Source organism: Lepisosteus platostomus, chromosome 2 (assembly GCF_059453375.1).
Source record: "Lepisosteus platostomus isolate fLepPlt1 chromosome 2, fLepPlt1.hap1, whole genome shotgun sequence".
NCBI lineage: Eukaryota > Metazoa > Chordata > Actinopteri > Semionotiformes > Lepisosteidae > Lepisosteus > Lepisosteus platostomus.
In genome coordinates, this window is record NC_142612.1 from 45,177,094 (window position 1) to 45,197,955 (window position 20,862).

The following is a 20,862-nucleotide window of genomic DNA, read 5'->3' on the forward strand; positions in this document are numbered from 1 at the left end:
GTCTCGATACTTTAAAGAAAACATACACACCAGTATTCCATTTCTCCCTAAACATTTTAAGCATCGAAGTCTTTAACTAACGTGATACCGGAGTCAACAAGCATACTTTTAGAATTTGATTAAAAGGGAATATAATATGGAATCGCGTATCTCAAGAAATTAATAACGATATAATTATATTCATGTTGCAAAAGAACTGCAACGGACATAAAAACTCCCTTGCTTTTAACAAAGCGTTCCATAATTTCTAACTACGAAAATGATTTAAACTGCGACACTTATCATTCACCAAGAGCTCGAAATATCACAAGGATCCTCTAGAGCACAGCAAAGACTGTATTAAAAGAATCGCATATCTCAAGAAATCAATAAGATATAATTATATTCTTGTAATTCGTATAATTATATAATGCCAACGAACTCTTGTTTTTATGTCCACTATAACTACGCTGGGCAAACGCCCAGTTCATCTGGCATTTTCTTTTACGCTGCGGGCATTCTCCTGGTCTGTGTCTTCTAGAATACAGTATGCTCCTATTCTTTTTATGCTCAGCTACTAAGATTTCCCTTCAGTGGTAAGATTCAATATCTACAATGGGCACAGTAAAGACGTTTACAGTAAGTCTTTCTACGACAGACCAACCGAGTGCCCGTCGGTCAACCAATCACGTACCGCGGTACCCAGCGTCATCTTGCGTCATGATACGCGACACCGCAGCCAATTACCTGCGGTACGTGTCTGTACCGCGAACTTTGAATGGCTGCATCTGTATGTCCAAAATTGAGCAGCCAGAATCCTGATCAGGTCTAGTGCAAGTGATTACTTATACATTACACATTACTCCTATCCTGGAGGCCTTGCACTGGCTTCCTGTCAAATTCCATGTGGACTTTAAAATGTTCATGCTCACCTATAAGGCTTTGCATGGCTTGGCACCTCAGTACCTGTCTGAACTATTATCGCCTTACTCCCCACCTCGCAACCTTCGCTCTTCTAATTCAGGTCTCCTAACTGTCCCCCAAGCCCCTCTACATTATATAGGTAGATATTACAAAGATATCAGAGAGTCACCTTTTCTAAACTCCTTCAAATCGTGACTCAACACCTTCTTTTTTAGAAGAGCCTTTACTTAACTGGTTCCATTCTTTACCCCTCTGCTTCTACTTTTCTTATCACCACCATCCACGGTCTCCTCTGTATATTGTGATTGTGTTTGATCTTGTTTATTCTTTTTATTTATTGTTGTTGTCAATCTGTAAAGCACTTTGAGAAGGCTATATAAATAAAGTTTATTTCTATTATTATTATTATAAGTCATTATGACTCACTTCACTGCACTTTCGATGATCAAAAATAAGCACCACAATTTGTGAACAGATGTTGAATGTGACTTGCATCACAGAGCTGAGAATTACAACACTTGTGTCAAATATGTATCATCACAGATCACATTGATGATACTTGAGGCAAACTCTTAAATTAAATAACGTTCATATGTTAATTTGGATCATACTACTTTCAGTCAGTCTCACTATTTTCTCATTTAAAAAATATTTTTATTTGATTAAGTTAAGTTCACAAATAGGAAATAGATATCAATCTTTTTTAAAAAAAAGTTTAAATCAAATTATTAGCACATACACTGGGGAGGGTCTGTGGTTTTATGTTAACTGAAAGGAGGGCATTGTTTCAAAGGCTGAGAAATAGTTTGTATTATCTGCTAGGAGATTTAGTTAGAATACATTTATGTGCTGTTTCAGTTCACAATGCAACCAAATGGGAACTAGGCCAGTGCACCATTATAACAAAATACGTCTGTAATATTAATATTTTAATATCAATCCTTAGTCTTTATTATTACAATTACAATTCCTTATTATGCATTTAAGTCTGTTTTTTGAAAATTTGAATGATTATAATTATCAGCTTTTCCTTAGGTTCGTAACTAAATACTAGCTACACTATGAAGTTCAATTGATTAATGCCTAGAGATCACAAGTTTGAATCAAGCATGAAGTCAATACTGGGTGGAATGGCATCTATTGAGCAGCATGACAGCAAGACCCATCTATTTGACTTCTGTATTCCCAGTACATAAAAACATATGCAAATCTTGCAAAAGATCATGTGATTGTGATTTATGTTATTTCTTTTCTGATCATGTAATATACTGCCCTTTTTTTAAGAAAAGTTCATAATTCATAACTTGTAATCACTTTACTCATTTCATACTTCACAATAAAAAACTCACAAGTTTGAGTTTGTGACACCCAAAGCAAGGCGTAAAAATTCATGTATAGCCTTTTTATATTTCACAGTCAAATTTACATAAATTAGTATTTTAGATTTCTGTTCAAAGCAGAAAAACTTGCCATAATCTACACATATAAATAACATTTTATACACTTTATAAATAATGGTATAATACTTTTTAAAACAGTTAACTCCTTCATTAGGATTAGAAAAATACCCCTTCATGCCCCTATTTCAGTTGTTATAAAAGAATCAAAATTATATATATTTTTTTCATTTACAGTTGTAGGTGGTGTTACTGTAGAAAAAAAAAAGCCTTACTCTATTTTCTGTTATTCTGTTAGTAAACATCAAAACAATAATAATTTCAACACAAATGATATCTGATAAAAGCAAAACAATGAAGGAGAATACCTAAAAACAAAAATGAGCACATAGCTCTGTGTACAGCTTAATGGAGGGTGATACATATGTGACCAGACTGAGAACTGATCTTGTTATCCTATTTGAACACACAGGATGGTGCTGGAGAAATAGAGCCTTTCACAGGCCAATTGTTTGGAGCAAGGAAGGAATTCCTAGTGAATGACAGGAAAAGGTCTGTATTAATAGAGAGGCGTAGTATGTATGTCTCATCCATGGGAAAATAACCTCACAGGCAACCTTAAAATAATAGCATGCATTAAATTCCCTCTCTGATCGACAGAGAATAGCAGCAAGAACAGTTTCAGCTAATGGCTCAGCAAAATTTCAAATGGCTCAGCAGCGACAGCTGTAAGCACTAGGTTCAGCCTCATTTTAACCCCCTGCATACCATCACATATTAAGTTGCCAAGTCTGATTTAGAGAGCCTGCTTAATGTTTGGTTGAAGAATGAGAGTCTGGAGAATCTATAGTCAATAAGACATATAGGATTGATACCTGGCCCTGCAAAAACTTCTACAAAAACTTGCAGGCTGATTCCTTGTTGTAAAACAGAAAAAAAGAAAAAAACATTTCAACTATTGAACTGTCTCACACCTAAGATGACGTATCAGCTAAAACTGTATTTTTTCTTTCTACTTTTCAGTGTGAGAAACCTGTACTTGCTCCTAAGAGGTCAACAAGCTGACAGCTCCCCAGTTCCGCTCTCAAGCCTAGATAGATTTATATAGGTTTATACATATATTAAGTGACATTCACACATTCACAAGATGAATAATAATATATATAAAAAGTAATATAACACTTTAGAAAAATATTTGAAAAGTAAACATAACTAAATTAAACCCATTTGTTAGAAATTTCTGAAATAATCATTATGGGAAATTACATAATTCTATAATGGAATTCCTTGGTGATTATTATACCATAAATAATAGAAAAGTAACTTACAAATGTTTTATTCGTAAATTAGGAAAACAATAACAATTGTAAAACTACAGAGTACAGCACTGATTTTCAAAACAAGAATAAATTAAGGAAAAGTTACCCAAAAATACAAAAATGACCCAACTTATCAAAAATCATTCTGATTTTGCTACTATCAGCAAACATAGGAGAACAGGAATTATTATAAGTAGCTCTGAGTGTAGAGCTAGCAAGAAGTTTGAACTATGAAAGCTAAATGTTTTGATCCCAACAACAAAAGAAGTGTTACAAAAGTGAGAGAAGATGGTCAGGAAATTCTCTGCCAGTTGATTTAATGTTTCCTAAACAAAGTGAGTGAAAAACAAGATGCAAAACATTTCTAAAAACAATAAACTGTGCATCGTTTCTTGTTGATACAAATTATACACACGGAGATCAATGCAGAGATCAAATTCAGAAAGATGACAGTTACTAGCTTACAATTAGAAAAAGATTTATATCTATATTGTAAGCAAAGAATAGACATATAAAGTACTATAATAATGTTTTTTGAAATAATGTACCAAGGTATGAAATTTGTTTTTGCATGTTATTTTTCATTAAATATTCATGTAATTAGACTAACTGTCTCTGTAAACTGACCATTTACATTTGCAGGTGTGCAGCATGGATATAGTTGCACTGCAGTTGTTGGTTCTTTAAATAGGGAGATACACAGATGTCTAATCATCTATTCTTGGAGTCAGACTGGTCTTAGGGTTACAATTAGACTATGGGTAATAAATGGCATTCCCTGTTAGGTTAAAAAAGGCATGGTTTGCTCTCTATAATAGTTAACAGTTTAAAGTGGATCAAGAATGGTTATCTGTCCTGATAATAGGTTAAATGGGAGAATTCTGTACACTCTCCAATTTGACTTATATTAGAAGGGAGTAGCCTTCTTTTTCTCTCTTACCATTGTAGCGGCAATGCTTGTTAATAAGACAGAATTAAGCGTTGGTATGCTCCTAAAAGAGGCCCCATCTCACCCTCCATCTCTGTGGTGCAGCCACAGAGAAAGAATTCATGCAAGCTGATTTAAGATGTTTTCTTGTGATAAGAACCAAGCTCCCAGACGGGGATGCAATTAGCTAAGCCTGGCTATCATGATCAATGGTCATCCATTGGCGCCTATCAGTCTAGGGAGTGCCGAATGGACATCTGGACTGCATTCCTAAGTGTCAAGAGTAAGTGACTTATATCTCACCTTGACCAACCAATCAGGGACTGGCAGGGCATGGTAATACCACGTGGGTCTCCAATGCCCGCCAAACTCTCAACCAATCAGCACACATCTGGGTCTTGATCAAAAAGGGAGCGCAAGCTCAGTTCTGAGCTCTCCTTGGCCATTTTCGTGCATCCTCAGAGACAATCACGTGACAACTGCTGTTGTCTGCGAAAGGACTTGGACTTTGTTCTAAGCGCGAGGCCGAGGATCCCGTACGTACTCAGAATTCTACCAATGTGAATGCTCCGCTTGATCAACGGCAGCCTACAGTTGGACCCTCGTCGACAACCTGAATAGCTTATTCAGAAGCAGCGCTGGACCGGGAACGAACCAGCTTCTTCCCAGGCAAAAGAGTGACTTGTGAGGACTCGCGGTCACACTCTGTGCATAGAGACTTTCTACTAGCCAGCTGGACTGCTGGTAGATCCCCTCGGAGCAACGACTGCCCTGCGCGCCGCAGCTAGATTCCTCCGCCCGTCCTACTCCGAGCTGCACCTCGACTGGTTGGCCGGTAGCCAGAGGACGCCGACACAACGCCCTTTGGACAACCGCTGGAACAGAGGCTGCAACAGAGCCTGTCAGCTGGTTTGGTGTTCGTGCCGGGAAATTCCAAATCCAAACACAGTGGATAAGTAAACCCCATGTTCTACATTGCGTCTCGAGAATTCAATTGTACCTCAACACAAGTTGTTATCAATTTAATTCATGAGTAATGTATTTACTTCCGAGTTTAGAGTAACAGTGGGTAATAACACTGATTAGCGATTTGGTAACCGAACGATATATATTGACATATATTCTCTGTTGTGTATCTCTTTGTGTTTGCATCTCTTCGAGATTATATACCTTGTATATTTATAACCCTCACAGTAAGGTCTGCCGCTCGTATCCAGGCAGACTAGTATATGTTTGGTGCACAGTTTATATTAATAAATGTATCCTGTGTATTGAACCCGTGTGTGTGCGTTGTTAGTTGTTCTGACGATTGATTTTCTAAAAGCCCCAACGAACAACCTCGTGATTACTGCTACAATTAATAATTGTCTCAGTAAACCCATCAAACCACTACACCATCAAGGTTACAAGGGAATTCAGTTAAGCAACACCAGTTTATGGACCAAGTTAGGGTGGTTTCATGATGACAGTTTCATGATCCTTCACTGTTTTATTAACAGTTTATTATTCAGGTTATAGAAGATATGGGAGATCCCGGGAGGAGCAACAGAGTGATGTGGTCTGTGATGTGGATACACACAGCTGCACAGGCGAGTGAAGCCAATAATCAGAACGGTGAAAGTGTGGCCTGAAGGAGCTGAATTAGTCCTGCGAGACAATTTTCAATGCACTGACTGGGATGTGTTTAAAGTTGCAGCAACACAGGGATCACACACTGACATACAGGTATATGCATCATCAGTCACTAGCTACATCAGGAAATGTGCTGATGATGTTACACTCACAAAAGAAATAAGAACTTTTCCCAACCAGAAACCATAGACGAACAGTGAGGTTCGCATCCTCATCAAAGCAAGTGATGCAGCATTCAAATCGTGAAATAAATCAGAACTAAAGTTAGCCAGGATCAATCTAAAGAATGGTATTAAACAAGTCAAACAAGAATTAGAGGAACACTTCACCACTAATGACACACGGTGCATGTGGCAAGGTATACAGGCCATCACAGCCCATGATGTCTCCCTGCCTAACGAACTCAACACCTTAAATGCTTGGTTTGAAGCCAGCAACACAGAACCAGTCAACAGAGCTGCACCCTCTACAATTGACCAGGTGTTCTAGCTATCTGCAGATGAGGTGAGGAGATCTCTTCTAAAAGTGAACACACGCAAGGCTGCAGGACCTGAGGGCATTCCCAGTCATGTCCTCAGAGTGCCAATCAACTGGCAGGTGTATTCACAAACATTTACAACATGTCTCTGGCCCAAGCTGTAGTCCTCACCTGCTTCAAGACAACTACCATTATCCCAATACTGAAGAAAACCAAAGTGACATGCCTTAATGACTACTGATCAGTGGCACTAACACCAGTCATCATGAAGTGCTTCGAGAGGCTGGTCATGGGGCACATTAAGGACACCATTCCAGACACACTGGATCCATACCAATTTGCCTACCAGTCCAACAGATCTACAGATGACTCAATCTCCATTGCCATACACACTGCCCTATCCCATCTGGATAAAAAGAACACATATGCAAGACTACAATTCATCGCCTTCAGCTCAGCTTTTAACACCATCATTCCAGAGAAATGTGGACTTTCTGACAGGCAGACCTCAGGCTGTCAAGCTTGGAAATACACCTCCAGCACACTAACTCTGAACACGGGAGTCCCCCACGGGTGTGTGCTCAGTCCATTGCTCTACTCCCTCTACACCCACAATTGTAAGGCCAGACATAACACCAACTCCATCATCAAGATTGCCAATGACACTACAGTTGTATGATGAGAGGACCTACAGGGAGGAAGTCAATCTCCTTAAAATGTGGTGTGAAGACAACAACGTCACCCTCAATGTCAGCAATACCAAGGAGCTGATCGTTGATTTCAGAAAACTGCAAAATGGTGATGCCCTTATCCACATCAATGGGACTGAAGTGGAAAGGGTCAGTAACTTCAAATTCCTTGGAGTTCATATCACCGAGGACCTCATATGGTCTCTCAAAGCCACTTGTCTGATTAAGAAAGTGCAACAGCACCTGTACTTCCTAAGACGGTTAAAGAAGGCTAAAACATGTCCCCAGATCCTCACTTACTTTTACAGATGCAATACAGAAAGCACAATGATAGGTTGCATCACAGTGTGGTATGGCAACTGCAGTATTGCTGATCGCATAACCCTAAAGCCAAAGTGAAACTGTGAAGAGTGAAAACTGCCCGGTCTATCCAGGACATTTATGACAGATGGTGTTTGAGGAAAGCTCTAAGCATCGTCAAAGACCCCACACACCCCAGCTAAAGACTGTTTGACCTTCTACCATCTGGAAAACGGTACCAGAGCATTCGGGCCCATACTACCAGACTCACCTACGATCCGAACCCTCACAGTGCCTTCTCTCTTTATCAAAACTGAAACACACATTGAAATCTAGCTCTACCTCACATGTCAAGAAGTTCACTCCCCATAATTTTCTATTCTTTATTTCATACTGTTGATGTACGATTTTGCATTTTTGATGTTGTTTTGCACATTGCCTGTCTTTGTCTTTCTTTTCTTATACAATGTTATTGTTGGTTTTTATTTTACTGCTTACCGTCTCAGAGCTAACTAAATAGCATTTTGTTATACCATATACCTCTATATGAGTATATTAACAATAAACTTGACGTTGAACTTGATTTAAAAAACATTTTATTATTATACCATAGTTTGTTAATAAGATTTGCGTCTTTCAAGCTTTACATCCGCATTGAGAATATCTAAAGGTAAATTTTGGTAGCGGAAAATAAAAAGAAGATGACTGTGGTAACTAAATATTAAAAAACGCCAACAGTATAAAACAAACAACAGTATTCTACCTTCTTCATAAATTCTTAATGCATCAAAGTCTTTAACTTGGTTACTTATGGTGGGTATTTTGGAAAGGTTTTAACATACTTGTTCTAACATTATAAAGTTGAAAAAGGAGAAAAGAAACACAACTTTTCAGATGTCTGAAGGCTCCACAGCCAAAACGTTGTTTCTTTTCTTCTCCTTTCAGCATGGAATAAATCTTTACTTGTTCCTTTGCAGTCTATGCATGCTGACCCACTTGAACTATAAAGTTTATATACTGTACTTCATAAAAAGCTATTATGTTTTATCCTTTTCTAAGAATGCATAGTAGGAATACTACTTCTTGTTACTATAAAAAAACTTTTATTGTCCTTATAGTGGTAATGGACAATGAAGCACTCATGGACTGTAATGTAGCGCACTGCAACCAGGAGTTCAAATCCTGATCAGAGAATTACTTTTGGTTTGTTTCTTACATAGCCAAATTTATAAAAATAGTCCACTATTATAGCTTGTTGATAAGACAATGTGCCTCTTTCAGGATTATAATCCTAATATCAGTGAGCACCCATCACTCCTTCAACACCTGACAGCGAATTCAGAATATAACAGTTGCATTTGTTATTGGGAGCAGAAAGTACGACCATATAACCCCTTATAAAGCTCTCAGAGGTCAGGCACCTGTTTATCTAATGCAACTTGGGCAGCCAGTTGACCTTGGACCCCTAAAGGTTTTTTTTTTTCACCTAAGAAGTTTTTGGTTTCTCTCCTCTGTTGTTTTCTGGTCTTTTCTGTTCTGTATTCACGAAATGTATGGTCACTTGCATTCTTAAGCACCTTGGGGCGACCTTGTTGTGAAAGTCACTATATAAAAATAAATTGAATTGAATTGAATATTTTTTTAAAGGATTCTTTGTTTTTAAGAAGAATACCCTAAGCGGGTATTGAGCTCAGGTCTTCTAGATAGAGCCCTATTGACAAACCTGCTGCACCAACAGACTGCTCGAAAACAATGTTTTGAAAGTAATGAGTGAATGAGTCAAAGAAAAAATAAAACGTTTACAAAGAAAGTGGACTACGGTAATGCTACCAGCTATATAAATACTGTATGTTATATCTAGATCCTTAAAATCTTAATTTCTTTAGTTACGTGATTCCATATTATATTCCCTATAAAGAGGATTCTAAAATTACATTTTTTTTAACTGATATAGCAACAGTAAGGATTCATGGAAAAGGTTAAAACATTATAGCTATTTACAAAGTATATAAACTTAACATAATCGAATGACCATATAAGAACGTTTCCAAAATAAGCTCAGTAAGTGTCTGAGTTAAATATTTATTTTATGACATTAAGAGACATTATGCTCTTGTTATTTTTATGCTTAGCTACCATATTTCCCTTTAGTTGTAAAATTCCACATTAATATTACATATTTAGCTGTAATATCACTACTGCTACTACTGTAGGCAGCATGGTGGTGCAGTGGCTAGCATTGCTGTGTCACATCGCTGGAGCCTTCAATTCTGTATTCAGTTCTGTTGGTACAATCTGTTCTGTAATTTCTCGTGTTTCTGTGAGTTTCCTCCAGGTGTTCCAGTTTTATCCAAAAGTCTAAAGACTGGTTTATTAGCTTTTGGGAAAATTGGCTCTGGCGTCAGTGTGTGAATGTTTTCTAGAATTATGCTATTGGCCTTGCATCACTTAAAAAAAAAGATGTGTAAAATTAAAATTAAGTTTAAAAAGGAAAAATATTTATATGTATAAACTATGTAAAAGTAAAATATATGTTAAATTTGATGCAAAAAGACAATTATTGATAGCACTCATTTTGACTAAGCATGTCTGATTTAGTGTATAAGAAGAATGAAGAATTACTCATGCTTGATAACTTGCCTTTTGCCCTTGTGTGAATTCTCATGGTGTTGCAAGTTAATCTTATTTGTAAGTTGTAATAAACACAAATATATATATGTAAAAATATGGCTATATTAAAAACTTATCATAAGTCATTGGCTAGTGTACTGTAGCCTAGATTTAAAACTGGGTGTGTGATGCAATAAAAACAAATGCAAGAAAACCAATTGTTAAATAGGTTCAGAAGGGAATACAGCAGTTAGTAAACCTTGCTGAACTCATGCAGCTGTGCATTACGTTTTGGGGTTTCCATAGATGGATGGTTTTTGTAATGGTTGTAACGAAGAACAGTCTACAGAAGAACAGTAAAGCCTGGGAAAATATTAAAATTTAAATTGATAATTACTTCTGATACCTAAATAAGATACTTAGTAGCATATGACCTTATATTAAACAGGACTTTAAGAGTTTTTCTAGAATACAGTTTTAAGATATCGGAGCTAACAGATTCCTGTTTTGGAGACCCATTTTTGTTGATGTAGAATATTTTACATACTGTATCAAATGGACAGTAATCTAAGAAAAACAGCAAGGAACTCAAATTATTATAAATATGCAACAGACAGGTTTACACATTTAGTATTTCAGTAGATTTCCTATAGTACCAAAAGCACCATTCCTCTTTACAGTTGAGGTTCGAAACATCCTAAGGTCAAATATGAAATAATAATTATAATTCCTTTTACTATACAACAACTATACTAATGACCTCTTCCAATTCAGGGTTGCGGGAAAAGCCATATGTAATAGAATAAAATACTTTTGTGTTATTTCAAGGTTTTGTTAAAAATACAATATACAAGTGAAACATGTTTTGACTTTACTACGTACATAATGTACATGTACATCAAATTATTCTAATTTTAGCATATTTTTTAATAAAACGTTGCTTGTGTGCATTTTTATTTAACAAAGCATGTTGCAATAATTAATTTTAAACATTTTTTCTATCACACAGTCAACATATGTGGGTATTCTTACATATGATTTAAATTGTAGCTCAGTTATGCTTTAAATGTTAGTAATAAAATACCCTGTCTTTCAATGTTCCACCAATATTCAGCAATATAGTACAGCCACTCAGAACGTGAGTTATGTCCTAGAAAAATGACACCTCCAACACAGCACGTTGCATTATTTGATTCACTGGCCAAAGACGATTGTCTTGTGGTGCGTTAGATGTTAGTGAAACGGCTGCTTCATTGAATCTGTTTTCTTTACAGTTTATCATCTTTAAATCCACATAATATGGAATATGATATTATTTTTAATGGATCTGAATACTTATAGAGCTGGTAGTAGTACTGTAATCCACTTTTTTTGTAAACATCTGTATCAGTATCTTTGAAATTTCTTTGGTTATTTTGGAAACATTTTGATGTGTCCTTTTTAGCTATGTTACCAAGCATTATTAAAAGGACCACTGAAACTGAAGTATAATAATGAACATAATATACTGTTAGGGCGGACAATAATAGGGTAGAGTGGTGACTCTGTGGCTAAGGGTCTGTGCCTGGAAGGTTGCCACTTCAAATCCCATGGCCAACAGAGGAATCCTACTCCACTGGGCTCCTGATCAATGCCCTTAACCCCAACTGCTGCAGGGGCGCTGTATAAATGCCTGACCCTGCGCTCTGACCCCAAGCTCTTTCCCTGTCTGTGTGTCTCATGGAGAGCAATTTGGGGTATGTGAAAAAGACAACTTCCTAATGCGAGACATTTCATATGACTAATAAAGTGATTTTATCTTATCTCTTCTTATTAATGTATTAATAATAAATAATAATATAATATTGTATTTTGTTCAGGGTGATTTGTTACTGTTTTCACAAACTTTGTTTTCTTATTAAACTGCCTAGTTTGACACACAATGATTCAGATGTCAATAACTTTGCGACCAAAACACACAGAACCTTCATATCACAGGCATTTTAAAAATCTACATTTGTGAAAATTTTCACAACTTTTATTTAAACAACATCTAGTACCTGACTGCATTTTTAGAAACCTTAGTTTATGCGCAATTACTCATAGGTTTGAATAAAGCAGATAATAATGTTTTATTCAGATAATAATGTTCTGAAAAGATGTTCTGTGCTCAGTAGCTAGCAGTCAGTAATGAAATGAGACTAAATCCACAGTATGTAGTGGCATGGATGGATCTGTAAATAGTTAAAAGTAGAGAAAAATAAGGTACTCATTAGTATTCCACCTTCTTCATAAACATTTTATGCATTAACATCTTTAACTCTGTCACTTGCTGTAGTTATTTGGGGAAAGTGAAATGTTCTTTTAAATATATTGGTGGCTCCGTAGTAGGATTAGGTCCTATCATCCATAGAATCTGGATTTTCATTCCAGCTCTAACCAGAGTTATGTTTTAACAATTTGCTCCTTGGGCATAATAAACACTTTCTAAAAATAAAGTAAATTGGTCAACTATTTTCACATATCTGAATAATAAGTAATAACATGAATGAACCTCCAGACCAACAATCCTAAGGTACCTCAGAAACAGAAGAGAAACAGATGCAGCCATTCAAAACAAGTGGGGTATGCTGCCGTATAACACGGTGGGCGTGTCGCAGTATACTGCATCATACCATATGCAAATTAGATTATGTTAATAGTATCCGGAATCACCTTGTAAAACCGCCAGGTGGAGCTAATAAAGGTTAACCTCTCCTGTACAGCATTTGAGTTGTCACCAGAAAACGTCGGTTTCGAATCCCGATCACTGCTGAGGGACAATCTTTATTCAATTAAGAATTTAAGTTGTATACTCTTTAGACTTTTACATTTAAACAGTGTATTACAGCATGTTAAACATTAAACATTGAAAAGGCGGTATATTTTATAAAAGCAAGATTGTTCTGTTGGACAAAAGTAAACAACCTACCACCTTTATCATAAATATTTTAATTATGCAGGAATATTTTATGCATCAAAGTCTTTACCGAAGATATTACTAATAGTATTAATAATGAATGACCTTGGACAAGCTGTAAGCTCAAAGTATTACCCTGGTCCAATTCTTTGTAACCGTCTTTGTAAACGAAAAGAGTTTATTTTTTCATTGACAAAAAGTAACACCACAGCATTTAGTTGATCTGATCACGCATTCGTTTCCAATCATACAAAGTAGTTCTTGAGAATCTCCGACTCACCATGCCTTTTACATGCTCATAAACGATATTAATTTAGGAACATAAACATATTACTGTATGTAAACTGTACTGTATATTGCTGGTCTTGGTAGTTTAAAGAAAAAATACACACCAGTATTCCATTTCTCCCTAAACATTTTAAGCATCAAAGTCTTACAAATTATATACTTTGTGAAAAGTGATAGTCTTTTAACCTTTTCTGTGAATTCGCTTGTTATCTAACAAATGCATACTTTTAGAATTTGAATAACAGGGAATATAATATGGAATTGCGTATCTAAACAAATTAATAACGATATAATTATTATATATTATTATATAATATATATATTATATATATTATATGTACTGTCTGGCGGAATAAACTGAAGAGGTTAGTTAATGCGACACGGAATTATTAAGAATTATCACCTCTTTTTACACTTGAGAACAAATGAGAACATTCCACTCAGTGGGCGGTGCATTGTTATCTCAATCACCTGCTAATTCGTTTTACACCACTGGACGACAGGAGAATGTGACTTTATTGTATCTGTACAGAATGTGTGTTTCAATCAATACAGTAATTGATTAAAATCGCAATCGCATGTTTAATTAAATGCCTTTTTTGATTCACAATCTGAAAATGAAAACCGCGGTAAAGTCACCTTGAATTTAAAAAAATGATTTTGGCACGCCTGTAGCATTTTCACGAAACCTCCTAGAGTTGTGAGAACACTTGCTTTGTGTATAAAGTACATTGTGAATGTTTTCACAGCCTTCACTTTGTTGTTTTTATGCTATTTTTTTACCATGCACGAATATTCCTATGTCCTTATCTTCGCAAGGGAATCAGTGCACATTTTATTACTAATTAAAAGACCGTGGGCACTTTCCACCCCCTCTACATTCTCAGAGTAGAACAGACTAACCTTCTAATGAAAGACAGTCCACCCCCCACGGACAGGAAAAGTGCCCACAGGCACTTAAACGTAATATTGTCAGTAACAGTAAACAGTAACATGGTCAGAAGGAGCACGTACAAACGTTTCCGAAATAACCTCATGTAAGACTCTGATGCTTAAAATGTTTAGGGAGAAAGTGGAACACTGGTGTGCATTTTTTCTTTAAACTACCAATACCAGCCATATACAGTCTGTAACATAGGGATTTCTATATGTCTTTGTTTAGTGGTTACATTAGTGACAAAGGCTAAACGTTTAGCTTCAGTAACGCGTACGCCGTATGGCATACATGTCTGTTTTGGGTTTTACTTGTTCACATATCTCCCCTTTTTATAAAACGACATGGTTGAAAACTGTTCCAGAGCCACTGTTGTTTCATCAGTGAAAAGTACATAATGAAATGCCTCTCCCTGTTCAATCCACTGGAAAAAAGAAAAGGAGCATAAAGCATCTGATGGTCATAAACGATATTCATTTAGGAACAGCATCAGAGATATGTTTTTAACTGCGCTGCATCGGAGATAATACCATAGTGTGTTTTTTTTTTACTCCCTGGTGGAAACTGGCTTCCATAAGAATCAGTATGGCTCAGAGATTAAATAAAACATCACTCGCACCAAACAAATGTATATATCTAAATATCACAACATGATCGAATTTAAGTCATTTTAATAACAATGAATAGTCACCTATGCGTTACAATATAAACATTTATATTGATTTAAATCGCATTTAAATCGCCTTTATTTAAAACCCATAAATAAAGCTGATACTGTTTAGAGTTTTAATTATTTTAAACTGTATTACAGCAGCACAATGCACAATACAACGTAAATCGCTATCTTTGTCTTCTGTGTAATAATGTTCACCTCTCTGTCCAGCAACTTAACAATAGTAATAATAATGAACTTTATTGTATATGGCGCCTTTAAAGGTGGCTCCTCAAAGCGCTTTACAGGTTAAAAACAATAACAACAATACTGTTAGGCTGGGCAAACAATTTTTTTTTAAGAAATACAAAATGAGATATAATGATGTTTTACGGCTTAGACATTAACGAAGAGCATAACACGTGGGCGGCGTAGCGGTCGGCTCTGGCTTTCCCTTCTACTGTATACCGATGCACTGCAAATACAACCTCCCTCTCTGCGGGAGTGCTGGCTGTGACGAATTAAACCAGTTTCACAGGTATTTTCAAAGTAGAAGGGGGCGAGATTTCCTGCGAAAGACACCTCCCCCCCTCAAAAAACTAGTAAGTACAGTACTTACTAGTTAAGAAAGCTAGGCTCCTCAATGAAATCGCTTTAACATGCTAATGCATTGGTGTAACAGTCCGGGCGTGGCAAGCTTCTAATGTCAACTCGACTACGGCGAAAGGAACCCTTCTTTCATTGAAAGACAATGAACATATTCTAGCCCTAAATGAATTAATAGCAAACATGGTTTACATAAAAGACATTTTTCCAAGAAAGTTTAGCCTTTGTCACTAATGAAACCAATAAATATAGACATAAATATAGAAGTCTTAAGATTTTTAAAATACATGACTTTGCTCAAATTTATTTAAAAATAAAAACGATTACAAAAGCCAGCGGAGAGAGAGAACAGGGGAGGGATGTTGGTCTTGCAAAAGGGGTGGGGGTATGGAAATGAGGTCTATTTGGAAATGTGGAGTTACATGTTCTGGCTGTTTGTGAATTATCGTTGTTGAGTATGGAATGTTGAGGTATTGATTTTGTGTAATGCTTTATGTTGAAAATTGAGGTGGATTTTGTTTATAATAAAGAGGATAAACTGGGATGGGAGGAGGGTTTGGTTTTGCATAAGGGGCGGGATTATGATAATTGGATGAATTTGAGAGAGTTTAATGTTTTGATATATTTGATTTTGTATTGTGGTTGTTATCTATGTTTTTGGTTGGTATTATGTTTATATGGTTGTTTTTGTTGGTTGGTCGTTATTATGGTTATTAATAATACGATCTATAGTTGAAATCTGAGCCTAAATAAAAAGAAAAAGCATTTTCAGAAAGCAATTATGCTGTGTTTATGTAGAATAAGTGATTAGGTTTATGAGCAATCTAATTACTTATTCGTTTAAAACGCTATATAAAATAAAGTTTATTATTAATTTGCTGGACAGAGTGGTGAACATTATTATGCATAAGACAAAGATAACGATTTATGTTAAAAGACATTTAATTAAACACGGGTTTGTGATTTAAATGGGAATGGGGGTGACGGGAACTCTTAATCTAAATAAAAATAAAATAAATAAAACAGGTTTCGATAGTTAATAACCACTTTTTATGCACGAAACACGGGTGATTTTTCTTCCTCCTGATCTTTTTAGAAATCAGTGTACGCTGTAAGGTTTTACTTCTTAATTAAACTTTTAAAATACACGTTTCGGATTGAAAGAAATCCTCTTCCTGGTACAGTATATATAGCAAACCAGCACGTCTTTTTTCTCCAATCAGAGGGGTGTCAGATGGTGTCAGCCAATCACCATTCTGAAGCCGTACTATAATCTCTGGTATAGGGAGACCCCAGAATTCTGTCCGATAGTTTATGTAGATAGATGATAGATACTTTTATTGATCCCGTGAGGGAAATAAAGTAAATCATTTTCATTTTAGGAAATTATTAAACACTCGGTTAAAAGCAAAGGAGATTGTATGTTATAGTGAACATAAAGAGTTCGCTGGCATTATATCCTAGAAGACACAGCCAGACCAGGAGAATGCCCGCAGCGTAAAAGAAAATGCCTGATGAACTAGGGATTGGACAGTTTCCAAGTACTTGTACAATCGATGGAAATGTCCAAATAAATGTGCAAAAGAAATAAACAAAATAATCATTTATTTCTTTATCATATTGGCTAGCTAATGTCCTCTCTTTGCTAGTTAGTGGCTGTGTTTCTGCGTTGGGTAGCAACGGGTGACTGTTCTCAGGCGGAAGATGTAAACAGCTTAATGTTCGTGTTAAATAATTTTTTTAAATTAAAATTCATTCTATACAGCAATCGCATATTTGGGTACCGTTTCATAAAACTTTCATACTTAAAATGTTTAGGGAGAAATGGAAGACTGGTGTGTATTTTTTCTTTAAACTACCAAGACCAGCCATACACAGTACAGTTTATGTACATACAGTAATGTTTATGTTCCTAAATTAATATCGTTTATGACCTTCAGATGCGTTATGCTCCTCTTCTTTTTATGCTCAGCTACTAAAATTTCCATTTAGTGGTAAAATCCATATAAATATTCAAAACTGAGCGGATTAAAATGTGCACAGTAAAGACATTAAATGATTAAATCTTTTCACTACCAACCAATGCACCACGAGTGCCCCTGTCGGTCATTTTGGCCAGCCAATCACTTACCGCAGTGCCCTCCAGTGCCCTGCGGTGGCTTGTGGGTACGTTACTGTACCGCGGGTTTTTACCGCGCATTTTGAATGGCTGCATCTGTATATGCTGCACAAGCTGTGTCTCAAAAGCATCAGGGTTGTAAGCAAACACACACACTGACTGCGTAAAGTCTCACGGAAAGAACTCGCAGGACAAACACCATGTGAAATGTGAACCGCTTTATTTCAACAGTGGGGTTTCAAACACAGAAACATCGTAGTACACACGCGTTACCGGCTCCTGTTTGCATTCAACAATTAAATGTTTGTGTGGAAAATTAGATCGGTATAGGTAACCACCACCCCAACATTGCTGAGAAACTTTGAGGCATCTGAAAAAGCATTCATAATCCCCTTCCTCTCCCAGTGTCTAAAACCATGCGAACCACACTGTGCGATCCGATCTAGCAGAGCAAAAAAATTTGCCTGAGTATTCAGCGGGATGGTGTTACCACAGGTTCTGTGCAAAACATGCTGTATTTTGGAATACACACTGTAGAACCCCCAAGGCTTCCGTTTCTGATCTGAAAACATGAGATCCGTAATAATTTCATTCATGTTCTTGACATACACATCTATCTCTTTAACAAATTTAAGGACATTAGCATTAGACTCTTTGTTTTTCATATCAAGCTTTGTAGAGAGAAGTGTGTAAAGCACTCTTAGTAAGAATTCAGACGTATACATTCGAAATTCTTCATTCTTCGGACGATGGCTCACCCAGGTCTGTAAAACAGAGTGAAAGCTGTATTCACATTTTACATAGATCTTTTTTTTTGCTTCTGTAAAAATAAGAATAGTGTTTCTTTTGCAACGCATCAAAAGTCACGTCTACTAATTTTTCATCCAGCTGTTCAACTAGGGTGCGTACATGTGCGTATGGGGAGCTATCATCAATTATTTTTTTCAGCAACTCTTTTATGCCCCGCTCAGTGTTATTTGTAATGATGTACGAACCCAGACACCTGGCGGTGTACAGAACAGCTGATAAAATTTGGGCTAAACTGAGAGACTTATACATTTCTAAAACAGCAAACGTCACATCTTCAAACCCATCTGTGTAGCCGACAGACAGGCATGTGTGACCCCGCTGACCGGGATGGTCAATCAAACAGGCCGGGCTGTCATCAATCAGAACCCCCTTTAAACAGTGTTTGAAGATACAATAAACTACTGCTTTCACAATCTGGGCCACAACATTGGGCTCATTAGGGACATTGTTAGCTAAACCTGGTTGGGCATCAGCTTTATTAACATTTGGTCGAACACACAAGCATAGACACGAAACATTCAGTTGCACTGGTAGTTTGAAGATTGATGCGTCGACCTCCTCTTTATTCTATTAAAGGAAAAAGAAAAGGAAGGCTTAACAAAATAGACATGTATTCACTTATCAGTTTATAAGTTTTAAACTTTAAAAGTATTAACACACAACACAAACACAAATGATGTGTTTGCCCAGAAAATAAATTTTAAACATGCGGGGTTGGTCTTAAAGTTTTTAAAATAATGTAATAAGACACAGCTTATTTTTAATAACCCATTCGCGACAGCTTTTTCGAAAGTTTGAAATGAATTTCCACGCACCGCACGCGTAAAAGTCTTTAAAGTATTAGCAGGCAACAAATGATGGGGTGTTGTTCTTTATATTTTAACGGATTGATCTTAAAGTTTTAAACTTACGTATTAGAGATATTTGGGAGACGTGCGATGAGGGTTGGCGTCACAGTAGTTAAAGGCTCTGGAATGCAGAGTGGATATGCTAAAATTGACTACATAGCGAAGGGGGTGGTAAAATTGACCTCAGAGCGAAAGTTCATAAAATTTTTTAATTTTAAGCAGGTACAATTAACAATGACAATAAACGGACGGATATAGGAGTTATATTTTTTCATTTGTTTTAAATGCTGTTTTGTATATACATTTTATATTAATGTAAAGTTTTCTAATATATAATCACCACATGTATTTCACGCAGAAATGTTCTTAACATCGCATTGCGAAAAAATAAAACCTCAAAACGTCAAGCTTGGTTTGTGAACACGTCGCTATAAAGAATAGATACCTTTTCTTATAGCGATACCGTTAATAAAAAACATTTTGCTTAATAATATTCTTAGCGGTCTGTTGGTGAATCAAACACAGACACCGGGGCACATTTTCACCACGTTTTAACCGCTATGAAATTAAGACACCGTTGTATGTCTTAAAATAATATAGATTTTAACATTATAACGGTCTAAAATGTTTTCTAAAATGTTTCTTAAAATAATTTCTACAGCCTAGTACGTGCACGCCCCAATGATACCTAAGATTAATGGTTTTATGGGGGGTCATGTGTGTTTCTTAGAAGAGAATGTTTATCAGTTTGGGGTATAAGTACAAGCAGTGTAACAGGCAAAGTTTTGGCTGGATTCCAATTCCTATAGTCTCGCGTTATTGTCTAACTCATCAGAATGGATCACATCGATCAATTTCAACAGTCTCAAGATAATCTATTTACAGACTTAACAGTGTTCGATTTGATAGATGAAGATGAGGACTTCACGAATTACAGCGGTATGTATATCTGGCTTATTGTGAGATAAAATTACAACGTCACGGTGCATGTCTCATGTTGACGTGTTGTTAGCTATAGTTGCAAACTGTTGTATAATATTTGTATACTAGGCAATATTGTATTATTATAATGGAATTACCAGGGAGATGTTCCGTAATGTGGTCGTGACTGTGTGTATCCATTCATTTCCATTAGCCCCGAAAACCACAGCTGTAAAAAGACCAGTTACGGCGCAACCCAACACTGGTGAGTAATTACGACAATGTTTTGAATAACGCTTTTCGACCATGTGAGTCTTAAAGACACACGGTTACTTTCTCCACATCAATACACGTATGTTTCTATTCCACAGACGCGGGTGTAGCGGCAATGCTTGCTAATAAGACAGAATTAAGCGTTGCTGTGCTTTCCTAAATGAGGCCCCATCTTACTCTCCATCTCTGTGGTGCAGCCACAGAGAAAGTATTCATG

The 20,862-nt window shown here is 36.4% G+C and overlaps 1 long non-coding RNA gene across 1 annotated transcript in view; it reads right to left on the reverse strand.

Annotated features, from left to right (window-relative positions):
- The window catches only part of LOC148676381 (uncharacterized), a 506,795-nt gene extending 486,174 nt beyond the window's left edge, over positions 1-20,621 (reverse strand). The window contains exon 1 of the long non-coding RNA XR_015926628.1: positions 20,531-20,621. This is a non-coding gene — a long non-coding RNA (uncharacterized LOC148676381). The remainder of the gene's footprint in view (positions 1-20,530) is intronic.
- Positions 20,622-20,862: the final 241 nt, after the last annotated feature.